This window comes from Silurus aristotelis (assembly GCF_946808225.1).
Source record: "Silurus aristotelis genome assembly, chromosome: 3".
Taxonomy (NCBI): Eukaryota; Metazoa; Chordata; class Actinopteri; order Siluriformes; family Siluridae; genus Silurus; species Silurus aristotelis.
The window spans coordinates 11,795,032-11,811,859 of NC_139576.1; the positions used below are offsets into that span (position 1 = coordinate 11,795,032).

A 16,828-nucleotide genomic window follows, 5' to 3' on the forward strand; every position below is an offset into this window, starting at 1 on the left:
TTGAATGCTAAGTGCACCCCAGGTCTCCTCACCCTACATCAATACCTGACTTTACAAAAGAAATTTTGGCTGAATGAGCACAAATCTCCACAACCACACTCCAAATTCTAGGGCTTCCCACACAATTTGAGTTTGCTAAAACAGCAAATGGGGTCAAATTGTGAAATGGGATGTTAAAAAATCTTATACAAATCTTATGGTCAGGTCTCCACAAACGTCTGTCCTTTTAGTGTACTTTCTCTGTTCTACAATGCACAGGGTACAGGATTTTTTCCCATCGTGACTTGAGTAGTCTGAAAAGAGAGGCAAAGAAACTTTATTTTGTTGCTTTTTTCAGATAGCATTTGGAAGGCCTTAATCAGAGGAGGAAATGAAAGGTCAGGCAGGATGGAGTCATGTTTAGCTGGGGCATCTGGAGGCATCCTCTAATCAAACTGCTATTCAAGTGCTGCCTGCTATCAGAGGCCACATGACCGGCACAATTGCAGAGAGCATGATGCTGAAAATACAGATAAATCCTGGATATAGCCAGAAGAAAAAACAATAGCCATTCTTTTAATGCCTAAAGATATGTACATATACAGTCCAAACCTATTTACTTAAAAAATGGTACACAATAAATGAACTATAATAAAATAATTTGATTACTTTACATTTCATACTAATACCCTCCAACCTAAATATTCTATTACTGTATATTAACATACAGTAATATACTGCACAATTAGTTTAAGGCATTTAGGCTAGTATGAAAATGATTAGAGATTCATCTTGTCTATTATTATGAAACATTGCCTCATCTTTGTTCACAGAGCAAATCATCATCATGTGACTCGGGGAGAGTGATTGCAATCAGGAATAATTCAGCTGATTTGTTTTAAAAGATTGCTCATTACAGTAAACGCCAGGCAGCTCTAGTAATGTGCAAGCATAACAGCCAACATCTGCATAGCAAATGAAAGGCGTTTTTCTTGATCTCTCCTGAGCAACAGCCTCGAGTGTATTTGTTCCGGTGATTGCTGCTGAGGTTATTAATATTCATAACCAAAAGCCGTTCATTATATAAGACTAGTATGCAGTGTTATAGATGAAATAATATTTATTTAAAGTTGTGAAATGGCTTGTAGTTTATCTGTAAGGAATAAAAATGGGAAACTAAAAAATGATGGTATTTGGGGAGCTATTTACATAAAAGCTTGTAACTATGGTCAGATCTACAGATATCCTGAACTCTGGATCTGGCAATAGATACTGATCATTTAAAACATGCTTGTGCCCCTGAAATGGCTAGTAACACAGTTTCTACTTCTGTTTTTACTAGTGGTTGGAACACCAACCATTGGAAGAAGAACAGGTTGAGTATTATTTAGAAATGCAAGAGCTTCCTACTACTCAGAACTAATTGTCTTTTTAGGAGCTTGCAAAGCATGATAAGCGAATAGATTTTTCAGCAGAAATACCGTGTGTACTTGGCGTGTTTTGGTGATAAGCTCGATTTGCAAGCCAAATTATTCTGGACTGACCTTGACCTCATGAGTTTCTACTCATATCCAGATTTGTTAAACAATCAGTTGACCTTGCAGTGTTGTAAGACAATCTTACTATAACCAGCAAATATCCCACAATACTATTCAGACTGGATGGTGTGTATTCAGTCAAATCATTTGTCATTTATAGAGTAAAGACAGATGGATTTCCCATATCTCAACAGACACTGGTGTGATGGATGTCATCAGCATTGCCTCCTCATGTACATTATACATAGATGTTCTGCTCCAGGACATAAAAGTGTACTTTTACACATTTTATATGTTCGACGTAGTCCCTAGCAGTGATGCAAGAGCAGTAGTTATACTGTATCTGAACACCTTTCTAGGTGAGACAGTTCCTCCTGACATTATATTATTTGTTAACTTGATGACATGAATACCATACATTTTATGTTTTTTCTGTCAGTGATTCAGATGTACAAATTTAATTTCAAGTTCAGATGTGCAGTACTGAGCATATGTGTGCAAGCATGCAACAAGGAAATTAAATCAAGGTATAGGAAGTTCCCTAGCAATTATCTTTTTTCAAACAACCACAGTAAAATATGCCAGTATTTTTTAAACTAATAATTGTATCTAGGAAATTCCAGGTTTTACAATATGAAATGCTCTTAAAGTCCATGGTTCAGTAAACAAAAAGCACTATTGCAGTTGTGTCACGTGCCTTGATCTTTTCTAAAAGTTTTTAAATACTCTTTACCTAAATTAGCTAGACAAGACAGCAGTATATAAGTATATAAGCAAAAAAATGTAATTTGACTTTGGCTACAAAATGTATCAGTGATTATTAGTTCAGGGCTTTTTCCGTTGAGCAAGGTTGTATTAAATAGTATTAATCAGAATTTGCCTATTAAAAAATTAAGTGTACAAATAAAAGCTACAAAAATGTCACAGCTAACATGACTTTAATTAAAACCTTATGACATACACTAGAATCTAATATCATTATCTAAAGTTTCTGAAGGAAATAATGAACTGAAGAACTGACAAAGAAATCCAATGTGAATTGAAATTAGTGCTGTTACTAAGTCATTTACATGTAGAATAGATAACTAAACATCTACATTCCTCACAATTTCTAGACTAGCTCACCACAGTGGGATTTATCACACTATTCAATAACATCTTACTAGGGGTCTGACTGACTTACTGTTCATAGTTGTGCTCATGCTTCACAGTAGAGTGTCAGTGGCCATCACTTAGCTACGGTCTTGTGTCTGGCCTTGTGATTTTTGGTTCGGAAAAAGCGTGCAGGGTAAGGCAGACTCAGCCCTGCTTGATAGTCACCTTAATTGTGGGAATGAAAATCAGAGTGTAGGAAACTTATGCAATTATCTCCTGTCAGGCTAATGGATGCAAGCTAGCAGACCTATAGTTCCAATCATGGGTAAAATAATATGTAAACATATGTATTAATCATCGTTTGGGTGGCTCTCTGCTTGTGGCTTGTCAAGGGCTACACAGAAAATAAGAAGAGACAAAGAATTTATTTTACTGTGCCTCTATGGGGAATCCTTAGTTGCTGACTATGAGGTTGGAGAAAATGTTCTCTAAGCAAATATGCTGTGTTGGAAAAACATTTCTAAATTCCCTTTCTGTTTTAAACTCATGAATGCTTCACATTATACAGAATATAGTTATAGGGAACGATATATCATATAGTATATATACTGTATATATAAATATTAGAGCTGTCAATTTGTTTAAAATATTGAATTGCATTTAATCGAGATTTAATTGCATGATTGCCATGAGGTAACTCATGACTGATCGCATTTTTTTTTATCTGTTCTAAATATACCATAAATGAATACTTTCCAAGTTTTTAATACTCTAATCAACACGGCCATGGACAAATATTAATGCTTTATGCAAATGCATGTTTATTATTTGTGAAAGCAACTTAACATAGAGCATGAAGACAAAGTATTCTTGTAAATGTTTCAAAGTAATGATGGTGTTTTAAAACGTAAATCATCAGGACACCAAACATAACTTTTGCTATGTTTCCACATGGATGGTTAATGAGGTGATAACGGAGAAACTGTACCTCGCATAACCTTCATACGATTATTATTACATAATCATCATCATAAAGATTATTACAGATAATCAGAGAATATTTGTTTTCGATGTCAATTAATTTCAGCAAATTTTGACAACCCTAATATACACACACACACACACACACACACACACACACGATATATATATATATATATATATATATATATATATATATATATATATATATATATATATATATATATACACACGTATATATATATATATATATATATATATATATATATATATATATATATATATATATATATATATATATATATATATATATATATATATATATATATACAGTGAGGAAAATAAGTATTTGAACACCCTGCTATTTTGCAAGTTCTCCCACTTAGAAATCATGGAGGGGTCTGAAATTGTCATCGTAGGTGCATGTCCACTGTGAGAGACATAATCTAAAAAAAAAAATGCAGAAATCACAATGTATGATTTTTTAACTATTTATTTGTATGATGCAGCTGCAAATAAGTATTTGAACACCTGTCTATCAGCTAGAATTCTGACCCTCAAAGACCTGTTAGTCTGCCTTTAAAATGTCCACCTCCACTACATTTATTATCCTAGATTAGATGCACCTGTTTGAGGTCGTTAGCTGCATAAAGACACCTGTCCACCCCATACAATCAGTAAGAATCCAACTACTAACATGGCCAAGACCAAAGCGCTGTCCAAAGACACTAGAGACAAAATTGTACACCTCCACACGGCTGGAAAGGGCTACGGGCAGCTTGGTAAAAAAAAAGTCCACTGTTAGAGCAATCATTAGAAAATGGAAGAAGCTAAACATGACTGTCAATCTCCCTCCGACTGGGGCTCCATTGCAAGATCTCACCTCGTGGGGTCTCAATGATCCTAAGGAAGGTGAGAAATCAGCCCAGAACTACACGGGAGGAGCTAGTCAATGACCTGAAAAGAGCTGGGACCACCGTTTCCAAGGTTACTCTTGGAAATACACTAAGACGTCATGGTTTGAAATCATGCATGGCACGGCAGGTTCCCCTGCTTAAACCAGCACATGTCCAGGCACGTCTTAAGTTTGCCAATGACCATTTGGATGATCCAAAGAAGTCATGGGAGAAAGTCATGTCGTCAGATGAGACCAAAATAGAACTTTTGGGTCATAATTCCACTAAACGTGTTTGGAGTGATGAGTACCATCTCAAGAACACCATCCCTACTGTGAAGCATGGGGGTGGTAGCATCATGCTTTGGGGGTGTTTTTCTGCACATGGGACAGGGCGACTGCACTGTATTAAGGAGAGGATGACGGGGGCCATGTATTGCGGGATTTTGGGGAACAACCTCCTTCCCTCAGTTAGAGCATTGAAGATGGTGAAAAACTACAGGAAACGTTTGACCTCTGTAATTGCAAACAAAGGCTACTGTACCAAATATTAACATTAACTTTCTCAGGTGTTCAAATACTTATTTGCAGCTGTATCATACAAATAAATAGTTAAAAAATCATACACTGTGATTTCTGGATTATTTTTTTTAGATTATGTCTCTCACAGTGGACATGCACCTACGATGACAATTTCAGACCCCTCCATGATTTCTAAGTGGGAGAACTTGCAAAATAGCAGGGTGTTCAAATACTTATTTTCCTCACTGTATATATATATATATATATATATATATATATATATATATGCAACACTTTTCTTTTTCGCCCCCATTTAGAGCTGAACTCTGAATACATATGTGTACACAAAAGGCCTATTTCTCCCCCCAAATATTGTTCACAAATCTGTCTAAATCTGTGTTTGTGAGCACTTCTTCTTTGCTGAGATAATCCACCCACCTCACAGGTGTGGCATATCAAGATGCTGATTAGACAGCATGACAATCTCAGAGATGAAGATGCTGGATGTGGAGGTCCTGGGCTGGTGTGGTTACACATCGTCTGCGGTTGTGAGGCGGTTGGATGTACTGCCAAATTTTCTGAAAGGCTTTTGGAGATGGCTTATGGTAGAGAAATTAACATTCAATTCATGAGCAACAGCTCTGGTGGACATTCCTGCAGTCAGCGTGCCAATTGCACGCTTGCTCAAAACTTGCGACATCTGTGGCATTGTGCTGTGTGACAAAACTGCACATTTTAGAGTGGCCTTTTATTGTGGCCAGTTTAAGGCACACCTGTTCAATAATCATGCTGTCTAATCAGCATCTTGATATGCACACCTGTGAGGTGGATGGATTATCTGGGCAAAGGAGAAGTCCTCACTAACACAGATTTAGACAGATTTGTGAACAATATTTTTTAGAGAAATAGGCCTTTCGTGTACATAGAAAAAGTCTTAGATCTTTGAGTTCAGCTCATGAAAAATGTTGCTAAAAAAAAAGGTTGCTAAAGGGTTAATAATTTTGTTCAGTGTAAATAAAATAAAAAATAATAAAAACATTTAGATTATATATATATCTCAAAATTTCAATTTTGTTGGGGAACAATTAAAATAGTATTATTTTTTAATTAGTATAGGTAAAGTAGTTGATTAGAGTTCACATGAATGAGATAATTTGTGATTATCTATTAGTAGCTAGATATTCTTTGCATGTCAGCCTAAGGTTCTATCTTTATGGCCAATCAATCAATATATTTCTAATCAATATATTAGGAATACAGCTTTATTAAATAATACAGAAACCCTTTTATGGAATCTAATGCCGAAAATCATCCTCTTGAGGAACATTGATTCCCCTTTTAAACCATGTGTGTAATCAGTCATAAGGGAAATTGTGACCAGGAAGCTAGAAAAGCACATGCAGTGGAGACAGCACTAGCTTCTGTTTGTTTAGGAAGTGCTCTGTGTGTGTTTGTTTTATCCACAGGTAAGTATCAGTAAGGCAGAAAAAAAAAAGGAAAATGGAAAAGTAAACCAAAGGCAAGCAAACTTTCAGACTGTGTGTTCCTCCTTGCCCCCGCTTTATCACAGGGGAATACACACAGTCTATGTGTAGCTTGTCAGGGAGCGGAGCATGCTCAGTCAGCCCTTAGAGAGCTAAATGCACTGTCCTCTTTGAAGAGGGTGCTCTCGCTTCGCATGCCTCGAGGTTCTGGCCCCACTTACCGCTTTGAGGTGCTCGTGGACATGCCTCAGCAGCCAGTCCAGCCAGTCCGAGGAGTTTCTAGAGGCAGTAACTTGGGCTGTTTCCAAGCTCAACATCACTTAGCCAGACAAGAAACAGTATCCTCTTAGATTAGCACTTCCTGAGACCTAGGTCACTGCCTTCATGCTAGGGTTTGGCCTTCTTTTTGGTGGCCAGATCCTTTGGCAGCCCTTATTCAGCCCGCCTTTTCTGTCCCAATGTCTCTCTACTTTACCATACTGGGACTGAAAGAGTGTGGCTACGGGACGATTTTCCAGATTGAAGAGATGTTGGCTGGCTATCTCTCTCCCGGTGTTGCGTTGTCCCTTAGGGCCCCGGTACTGCCCATTAAGCTCCTTCAGACCTCTTCAGCTTTGGTGGGCAAGGCTTAAACGGCGGCAGGTCAAGCTGGCAGCTGTTTGCATACCATGGTGGTTTTGCAGGTTGACCGGCTCAAAGAGCTGGACAAGGGAGACAAAAGGAGAAATTACAACATCGTGAAGTTGCGTTGTCCTACAGACCTGGATCTCAGGTCCACAAAGCAGACCACTAGGGCCATCGGCCAGTCTATGTCAGCCCTGGTGTCCGCTGAGAGACACCTGTGAATTACCCTGTCCGATCTCTTCGAGGGTCCTTTTGTTTGGCCTTGCACCTTCTCGAAGTGTGTGGATGAGGCTTTGGCTTCTGAGACTCCAGGGCATTCGCATTCTGAACTATATCGACGATTGGTTGATATCAGCTCAATCAAAGAACTTGTTAAATGCAGGCGACCCTGCATCAAGGTGTCGTTTTTTTACCTACATAAAGGAATTGGGGTTAAGACTGAACATCGAGAAAGGTGTACTTTGCTCTGTACAGAGGGCCACCTATATCGGTGTGGTGTGGGATTCAACCACTACGCAGGCAAAGCGAGGAAATACTGTGTGTAATCAGTCAAAAATTGGATGCTGGCCGTCACGACCTGGATGACTTTACGACCAGAAGGTATGAAACGCATATCAAGTGAAGGCAGCGCCAGCTTATGTTTGTTCACGAAGCGTGAACAAACATGTGTTTTTGTATAATTGTGTGTATGTGTGTATGTGTATGTGTATGTGTTGAATTGTCTAATTCTTCGTCAGGCCAAAAAAAATAAAATAAAATTATATTTTATATATATATATATATATATATATATATATATATATATATATATATATATATATATATATATATACACACACACACACACACACACACACACATATACACATATACACATATATACACACACACTCACCGGCCACTTTATTAGGTACACCTGTCCAACTGCTCGTTAACGCAAATTTCTAATCAGCCAATCACATGGCAGCAACTCAATGCATTTAGGCATGTAGACATGGTCAAGACAATCTGCTGCAGTTTAAACCGAGCATCAGAATGGGGAAGAAAGGTAATTTAAGTGACTTTGAACGTGGCATGGTTGTTGGTGCCAGACGGGCTGGTCTGAGTATTTCAGAAACTGCTGATCTACTGGGATTTTCACGCACAACCATCTCTAGGGTTTACAGAGAATGGTCCGAAAAAGAGAAAATATCCAGTGAGCTGCAGTTCTGTGGGTGCAAATGCCTTGTTGATGCCAGTGGTCAGAGGAGAATGGCCAGACTGGTTCGAGCTGATAGAAAGGTAACAGTAACTCAAATAAACACTCGTTACAACCGAGGTATGCAGAAGAGCATCTCTGACGCACAACACGTCAAACCTTGAGGCGGATGAGCTACAGCAGCAGAAGACCACACCGGGTGCCACTTCTGACAGCTAATAACGGGAAACTGAGGCTACAATTCGCACAGGCTCACCAAAATTGGACAATAGAAGATTGGAAAAACGTTGCCTGGTCTGATAAGTCTCGATTTCTGCTGCGACATTCGGATGGCTGGAAGTTGGCGTCAACAACATGAAAGCATGGATCCATCCTGCCTTGTATCAACGGTTCAGGCTGGTGGTGGTGTAATGGTGTGGGGCATATTTTCTTGGCATACTTTGGGGCCATTAGTACCAATTGAGCATCGTGTCAATGTCACAGCCTACCTGAGTATTGTTGCTGACCATGTCCATCCCTTTATGACCACAGTGTACCCATCTTCTGATGGCTAATTCCAGCAGGATAACGTGCCATCTCATTAAGCGCGAATCAGCTCAGACTGGTTTCTTAAACATATATATAGAATTATTATATAATTATTTTATATATATATATATATATATAGAGAGAGAGAGAGAGAGAGAGAGAGAGAGAGAGAGAGAGAGAGAGAGATAGATAGATATATATATATAATTATTTTATAGCTTTTGTCTATCAACAGCAATCAATTATATATATATATATATATATAAAATATTTATATTAATAATATTCAGTATAATTATTTATATATATAAATCAATATATAAATATATATATATATATATATATATATATATATATATATATATATATATATATATATATATATATATAATTGATTGCTGTTGATAGACAAAAGCTATTTTTCCAAAGTCAATTATTATTATTGCAACATCTATTATTATTATTATTATTATTATTATTATTATTATTATTATTATTATTATTATTATTAAATCAGTGCTCACAGAAATTATATTTAGAATGCCAAAGGGAAAGGGTGGCTGGTGCTTATAAATTCTGCAATTTTGGGATTTTCCATATATATTAAATAATTGAATTAAACATAATTAAATAAAATATTAAAGTATTATAACTAAGAAGAGAAATTTCCCATCCCATGCCATACTTCAGGTAAAGGTTGCAATAGAGCAAAAGGAGAAATAATTACAGGGAGATTACTACTTTCTGCAGGCACTGTATATATTGCCACAATCACATTCTAATATGTTTGCAGCTGGAAATCTTTTCTGCAGGAATTTCATATTTAATGCAAAGCTGAAAATAAGGGGATAAAGGATGAGACGTAAAGCACTCTAATTTGCAAAGGTTCCTTATTTTATAAAGCCCCCCAGGAATACAAGGTCCATTAAAATGACCCCTTGGTGTCTTTAAATACAACAATTACTGCTCTACCTAGATATTCTCGCGCAGAAATAAAGGTAGTGACCGTCTTTATTAGCAACTGTTCAGTCTGATTTGTAAAAACAAAAGTGCTCTTTTCTGCCATTTATAGCCAAAGCTATACACCTTCAGTGGTTTTAAAATCAACATCACTGTGCAATACACAATACACAAGTGTTAGTATTTAATAAGCATGACTATATAAGCATAATGAGCATAATAAGCACCACACAAATTAGAACTCAGTTAATTAATCATTTAACTAAAAGGTTCATCAAAGCACAATTAACTTTTTTGTGCAATTGGCAGCAATCCATCGCTATTTTCTCAGTTCAAGGCAGTAATTTCTGTTTACTTATTGTTTGCTGTGGATTCTAATGTGGTCATATCATCAGATTTCCTATCTTTATACAGTGGATATAAAATGTCTGTCTACACACCGTTATAAAATGGCAGGTTTTTAAAAATAAACGACATAAATGTCAGACTTGTTTACATCTTTAATGTGATCGTCCAACAAACAAAGAATAAGCAAATAAAATATTAAAATAAATATCTAATAATTGGAACATTTTAAATAATGAAAACAAAAATACCACCACTTGATTGCATAAGACGGCACACCCCTACAAACTAATACTTTGCCAAAGCTTTTTTTGCCTTTATTATAGCAAAAGTCTTCGTGAATATGTCTCTATTACCTTTACATATCTAGACTTTGGAATTTTTTCCCACTCTTCTTTGCAAAAAAAGTTCAAATTGCTTCAAACTGTGACTTGATCGTTTGTGTATGGCTCCTTTTAGGTTATTCCATAGGTTTTAAATGGGTTTGGGGTTCTGGCCTCTGGCTGGGCCATTCCAGGACTTTGATTATCCTTTTCTGAAGCGATGTCTGTTAATTTTGTTGTGTGCTTTAGGTCATTGTCAAATTGAAATGTGAAATTCTCTAAATTTTCCTCTTAATTTTCAGTGTTTTGAAAGAGGATAGAAGGTTTTGTGTCAAAATATATTAGTATTTAAAGCTATTCATTTTCCCATCTATCTTTGCAAGTGCCCCTGGCCCAGCTAAAGAGAAGCAGCCCCAAAGCATAATGCAACCCCCACCATGCTTCACTGTCGGTATTATATTCCTTGAATGATAACTCTGTATTGGATTTGCACCAAATATACCTTTTAGAATATAAAATTAAGTTCAACCTTTGTCTCATCAGACAAAGAGCAAAAGGAGGGTTTCAGCACATTTTCCCACATAGTTTGGGGTAACCTGAATAAATCTTTTAGCATAATTCAGTCATACTTGTATAATCTTTTTTGTAAGAAATTGCTTCTATCTTGCCACCCTACCCAAGATGGCAGAAATCCCAGTAGTTTCTTTAGTGTTGCGGTTGGCCTTGTGGTAGCCTCCCTCATGAGCTTTCTCCTCAACTTTGAATGGTAATCCTGATATTTTAAATTTGCCTCTGTACATATTTTTCTCACACACCTTTTCTCCACATATTAATGATGGTTTTGACAGCGTTCCAGGATATATTCAGTAGCTTCAATATACATTTTTATCCATTTCCTTTAAATTCCTTTTAATTTAAATTAAAGTCTTTAAGGCCCCTGACTCTTAGTAGAAACAACCCCAAACTCTAAACAGTCAAGCAAATTCTACAGCAACAGCTGACTTTTTTATCTGCTTTTAATCGGAATCACTTATTTATGGCAAGTGTATGCCATTTACCTACAGGCCTAATTTTAATAGGGTCTGGTTTACTCAGGGTGTTGTAGGTATGGTAATGTTACCATAATGAATTTTTTTTTCCCCCTCTGGATTTTTGTTTGTTGGAAGATCTCATTTAAGATGTAACCAGTCTGACATTTATTATTATTTCCAGTGTTGTGCTAGTTACTAAGAAATAGTAACTAGTTACAGTTACTAGTTACTTCATTTAAAAAGTAACTAAATGTATCACAAAGATTTCTGAAATAAATAAAAAAACAAGCTGAATAATATATTCAGAATCAAAAACTAAAGTGGCTTCTGCATCATAAAAGCTGTTGTGTTGAGCCCTTAAAAATGTTCCTTTCACAGCTTAAGTATGAAAACTATCAACAATGTACAACAGAACACCGGGTTAGCTTCTAGCTTCTAGCTCCGTCGAGGCATGGAGTTTCTGAAAGAGCTTCAACAGATTGGAGTTGCTGTTTATCGCAGTAGATAGGACCTTCGAACCAGAAAGACACAGCTTACATTTGACTAAAAGGTCTTTATGCTCAACTTAAGTGAAATAATGAACATATTTCCACTTCAAGAACTCGTCTTGCTCTCACCTCGACTCGCCATTACCGCCACACAGACCTGAATAAACGGAAACAGGCCCACAGTGCGTCTTCTTCGTGTTTACAGTGGTTCATCCACTAATCCTACAATGCGTCTCAGCTGTAAACAGGTTAGACTATAGGCTACACTTCAGCCAAAATATAATTCATTTAAAAAAGTAACGGACAACACACCATACGGTAACAGTAACAGAGTTACTTTATTTAAAAAGTAATGTGTTACAGTATTAGATACTGTCAAAAGTAACTGCGTTACAGTAACGCGTTACTGCCCAACACTAGTTATTTCTGTCTTTATATTTTAGAAACCTGCAGTTTCATATATACAATGTTTATACTGTATCTCACAAAATGTCGTTTATTTCAGCAACAATTTGAGTGTATCTTCTGAAGGGACAATACTTTAGAAATTGGTACAGAGATACTGTCCTCTAAAAAAATAACTCAACATACAGCCATTATTGTCAAATTACCTGGCAGCAAAAGTGAGTACACCTTAAGTGATGATAGCTGTGTCTCAAAATCATGCAAAGCCACATGTCCTATTCATCATGTTCATGTTTTTGACTATAGAAATGTGTGCATCTTATATCAGAGCAGTTAAAATTTGGTGATTTGACTACAATTCAAAAATACTACAATTCTCTCATACTGACCACTGGATGTTCAACAAAAAATTTCATGGTGCCTCCTAATATATATACAGTGAGGAAAATAAGTATTTGAACACCCTGCTATTTAGCAAGTTCTCCCACTTAGAAATCATGGAGGGGTCTGAAATTGTCATCGTAGGTGCATGTCCACTGTGAGAGACATAATCTAAAAAAAAAAATCCAGAAATCACAATGTATGATTTTTTAACTATTTATTTGTATGATACAGCTGCGAATAAGTATTTGAACACCTGAGAAAGTCAATGTTAATATTTGATACAGTAGCCTTTGTTTGCAATTACAGAGGTCAAACGTTTCCTGTAGTTTTTCACCATGTTTGCACACACTGCAGGAGGGATTTTGGCCCACTCCTCCACACAGATCTTCTCTAGATCAGTCAGGTTTCCGGCCTGTCGCTTTGAAACACGGAGTTTGAGCTCCCTCCAAAGATTCTCTATTGGGTTTAGGTCTGGAGACTGGCTAGGCCACGCCAGAACCTTGATATGCTTCTTACAGAGCCACTCCTTAGTTATCCTGGCTGTGTGCTTCGGGTCATTGTCATGTTGGAAGACCCACCCTCGACCCATCTTCAATGCTCTAACTGAGGGAAGGAGGTTGTTCCCCAAAATCTTGCAATACATGGCCCCGGTCATCCTCTCCATAATACAATGCAGTCGCCCTGTCCCATGTGCAGAAAAACACCGCCAAAGCATGATGCTACCACCCCCATGCTTCACAGTAGGGATGGTGTTCTTGGGATGGTACTCATCATTCTTCTTCCTCCAAACACGTTTAGTGGAATTATGACCCAAAAGTTCCATTTTGGTCTCATCTGACCACATGACTTTCTCCCATGACTCCTCTGGATCATCCAAATGGTCATTGGTAAACTTAAGACGTGCCTGGACATGTGCTGGTTTAAGCAGGGGAACCTTCCGTGCCCTGCATGATTTCAAACCATGACGTCTTAGTGTATTACCAACAGTAACCTTGGAAACGGTGGTCCCAGCTCTTTTCAGGTCATTGACCAGCTCCTCCCGTGTAGTTCTGGGCTGATTTCTCACCTTCCTCAGGATCATTGAGACCCCACGAGGTGAGATCTTGCATGGAGCCCCAGTCCGAGGGAGACTGACAGTCATGTTTAGCTTCTTCCATTTTCTAATGATTGCTCCAACAGTGGACCTTTTTTCACCAAGCTGCTTGGCAATTTCCCCGTAGCCCTTTTTCAGCCTTGTGGAGGTGTACAATTTTGTCTCTAGTGTCTTTGGACAGCTCTTTGGTCTTGGCCATGTTAGTAGTTGGATTCTTACTGATTGTATGGGGTGGACAGGTGTCTTTATGCAGCTACCGACCTCAAACAGGTGCATTTAATTTAGGATAATAAATGTAGTGGAGGTGGACATTTTAAAGGCAGACTAACAGGTCTTTGAGGGTCAGAATTCTAGCTGATAGACAGGTGTTCAAATACTTATTTGCAGCTGTATCATACAAATAAATAGTTTAAAAATCATATATTGTGATTTCTGGATTTTTTTTTTTTAGATTATGTCTCTCACAGTGGACATGCACCTACGATGACAATTTCAGACCCCTCCATGATTTCTAAATGGGAGAACTTGCAAAATAGCAGGGTGTTCAAATACTTATTTTCCTCACTGTATATATATATTAGGAGGCACCATGAAATTTTTTGAAAAATGCCTTTTCCACTGAAATGATAAAATCCAATCACATTTTCCACTCTGGCTCATTCTTGGCTGCTGTTGGCTGTATTCTATTTGTTGTTTTGTTCCCATCTGGTTCCAATCTTATCACCAAAATGATTGGACAATTTTGCAAATAGAGTACATGACCTGCTTTTGTAATTAGACAATATCAGGTGAATAAAGAGCTATTATACTGGGCATGTATTTTACTCTTTTGCTTTAGAAGTGGAACTGCCCAGAGGAACTCTTGCTCAAACATTCGACTATGCTGAAACACTCAATATGCACCATTAAGAACAGGGCTTGTAGCATTCCCGGCTTTACACTAGTGCAAATGATGGAGGGAATACCAGAGGCTTCTCTGAAAGCATTAACCCTGCTAATGTGCTGCAACGTGTGTGGTGTAATTTGATAAAGCATTGTGTTATTGAACTTGCGGAGCTCTGCTGTAAACGTATTGCTTTTATTACATAGTGGAAACCCTTAAAAAGTTATCGAGGTATGGGGTGTTTTGTAACAAACGTAACTGGATTATCTGAGCTACTTGTGGTGTTAAGACCTGAGGCTTTTACACAGTGCTATATTTTTTTTAATTTATGGCAGTAATTTTAGAAATATTTGCTCCAACATCATACAATGCAGTTTAATTTAGTAGCCTGAATATTAATATGCCAGTATGTCAGCAACTGTTTTTCCAATCTGGGGTAAGCCTATTAATTCATGAATGTTAATATAGAAAAGGATTCTCTGATGGGCAAAAAATCCAGAAAAATCCTGGGATCCAAATAAAAAATCCTGTTTGAAAAGTCATAGATAATTATGATAAATAGCATCAAATGGTAATCAATTTCTAGTCAGCTGTAGGATGTAGGAACCATTACTCAGTTCATGCAGGCACCATAAAGTGTATGACTGACTAGTGAATGAACAGATCGTAGGGATGTAACTGTTGGATGATTTACGACAGCTGCCTCAACTCATTTTAATCGTTGTCTTTTAAATCCATATATCAAATCCAAATCATCAACTTGTTACATCCCTATAAGCTGCCCATTCACTAGCTAGATGACTTGTTTAGAAAAGGCCTTCAAGGTTACATCTTTTGAACATTTAAAGTGTATCTGGATAGGAAAATGTTCTTCAGGTCCAATTATGTAACTTTTTTTACAAGAACTTTTAAACATCACCATGTATTGTATTATATACACACTAACTGTACAAAAGATATGAACTTGCAAGGGAAAAAAACTCAATATTTTTATACTCTCATGTATTATTAGGTTTAGTTTATTCATTTATTCATTTTCTCCCGCTTATCTGTAATTCGGGTCGTGGGGGCAGCAGTCTAAGCAGGCCCCCGCCTTCGACTGCTGCCCAATCCTCACAGCACCGTCCCTTACGGTCCCTCCTGCAGGTGGTGAGCCCACGGGAAGGCGGCCCCACATCACTCCGACGTCACGGACCTTGATATTTCCCTCGTAAGGGACCCCCGGAGCATAGAGGGTTAAGGGCCTTGCTCAAGGGCCCAAGAGTGGCAGCTTGACGATACCGGGGCTTGAACCCCAGACCTTCCGATCGGCAACCCAGCGCCTTAACCGCTGGAGCCACCACTCCCCCCTATAAGGTTTAGTTTATGTATATTAAATAAAAAAATTATTAAATAGGCCTTCAGAGAGCAGGTTGTTTCCGACTTACGATGGAGATGTGTTCCGATGACCCTATTGTAATCTGATCGTAACTTAGGCTTAGCCTGCCTAAGAGTCATATAAAATAGTATTAGTATAGGGTAGTACACTGTACTGTACATGGTTAATAATTTAAAAAATTACAGTACATAATTTAGCAAAAATATATATATATATATATATACACACACACACACACACACACACACACACACACACTTATCTCGACCTCGGTTAACTCGACAACCCTATTAATTCTCGCTTTTTCCGCGGTGCGCTTTGGGAAGAAAAGAGCAGCCGGTGAGAGAGTGCCGGTGGGAAGACACGTACCGGGATACGCATGCGCGATAACAACGACCGCCGTGAACCAACATATACCAACAATAACGGACAGTGAGAGTGTGGAAGTTTAAATAGGAGCTGGTGATGATGATAAACGAGCACCATATGTGCGCGATTGAAGCCGGGAGCTTTAGAGAAAGCGGCCGAGAAAACACCGGCGTGGCAGGGGGATTCCTGACTGTTAACAAACATGTACTGTATGTATTTTTATAGCATGTCTTCATCAAACAAATCGCGGCAACGCTGTTGTGTAAAAAAAAAAACCTTCAAAAACACGTGCATGCACATTCTCATTTATTAACGCACATCATGT

At 37.7% G+C, this 16,828-nt stretch overlaps 1 protein-coding gene across 1 annotated transcript in view; it reads right to left on the reverse strand.

The window, feature by feature from the left end:
- itgbl1 (integrin, beta-like 1) overlaps positions 1 to 16,828 on the reverse strand; it is a 72,925-nt gene that overhangs the window by 22,966 nt on the left and 33,131 nt on the right. The gene's annotated exons all lie outside the window — the stretch shown is intronic.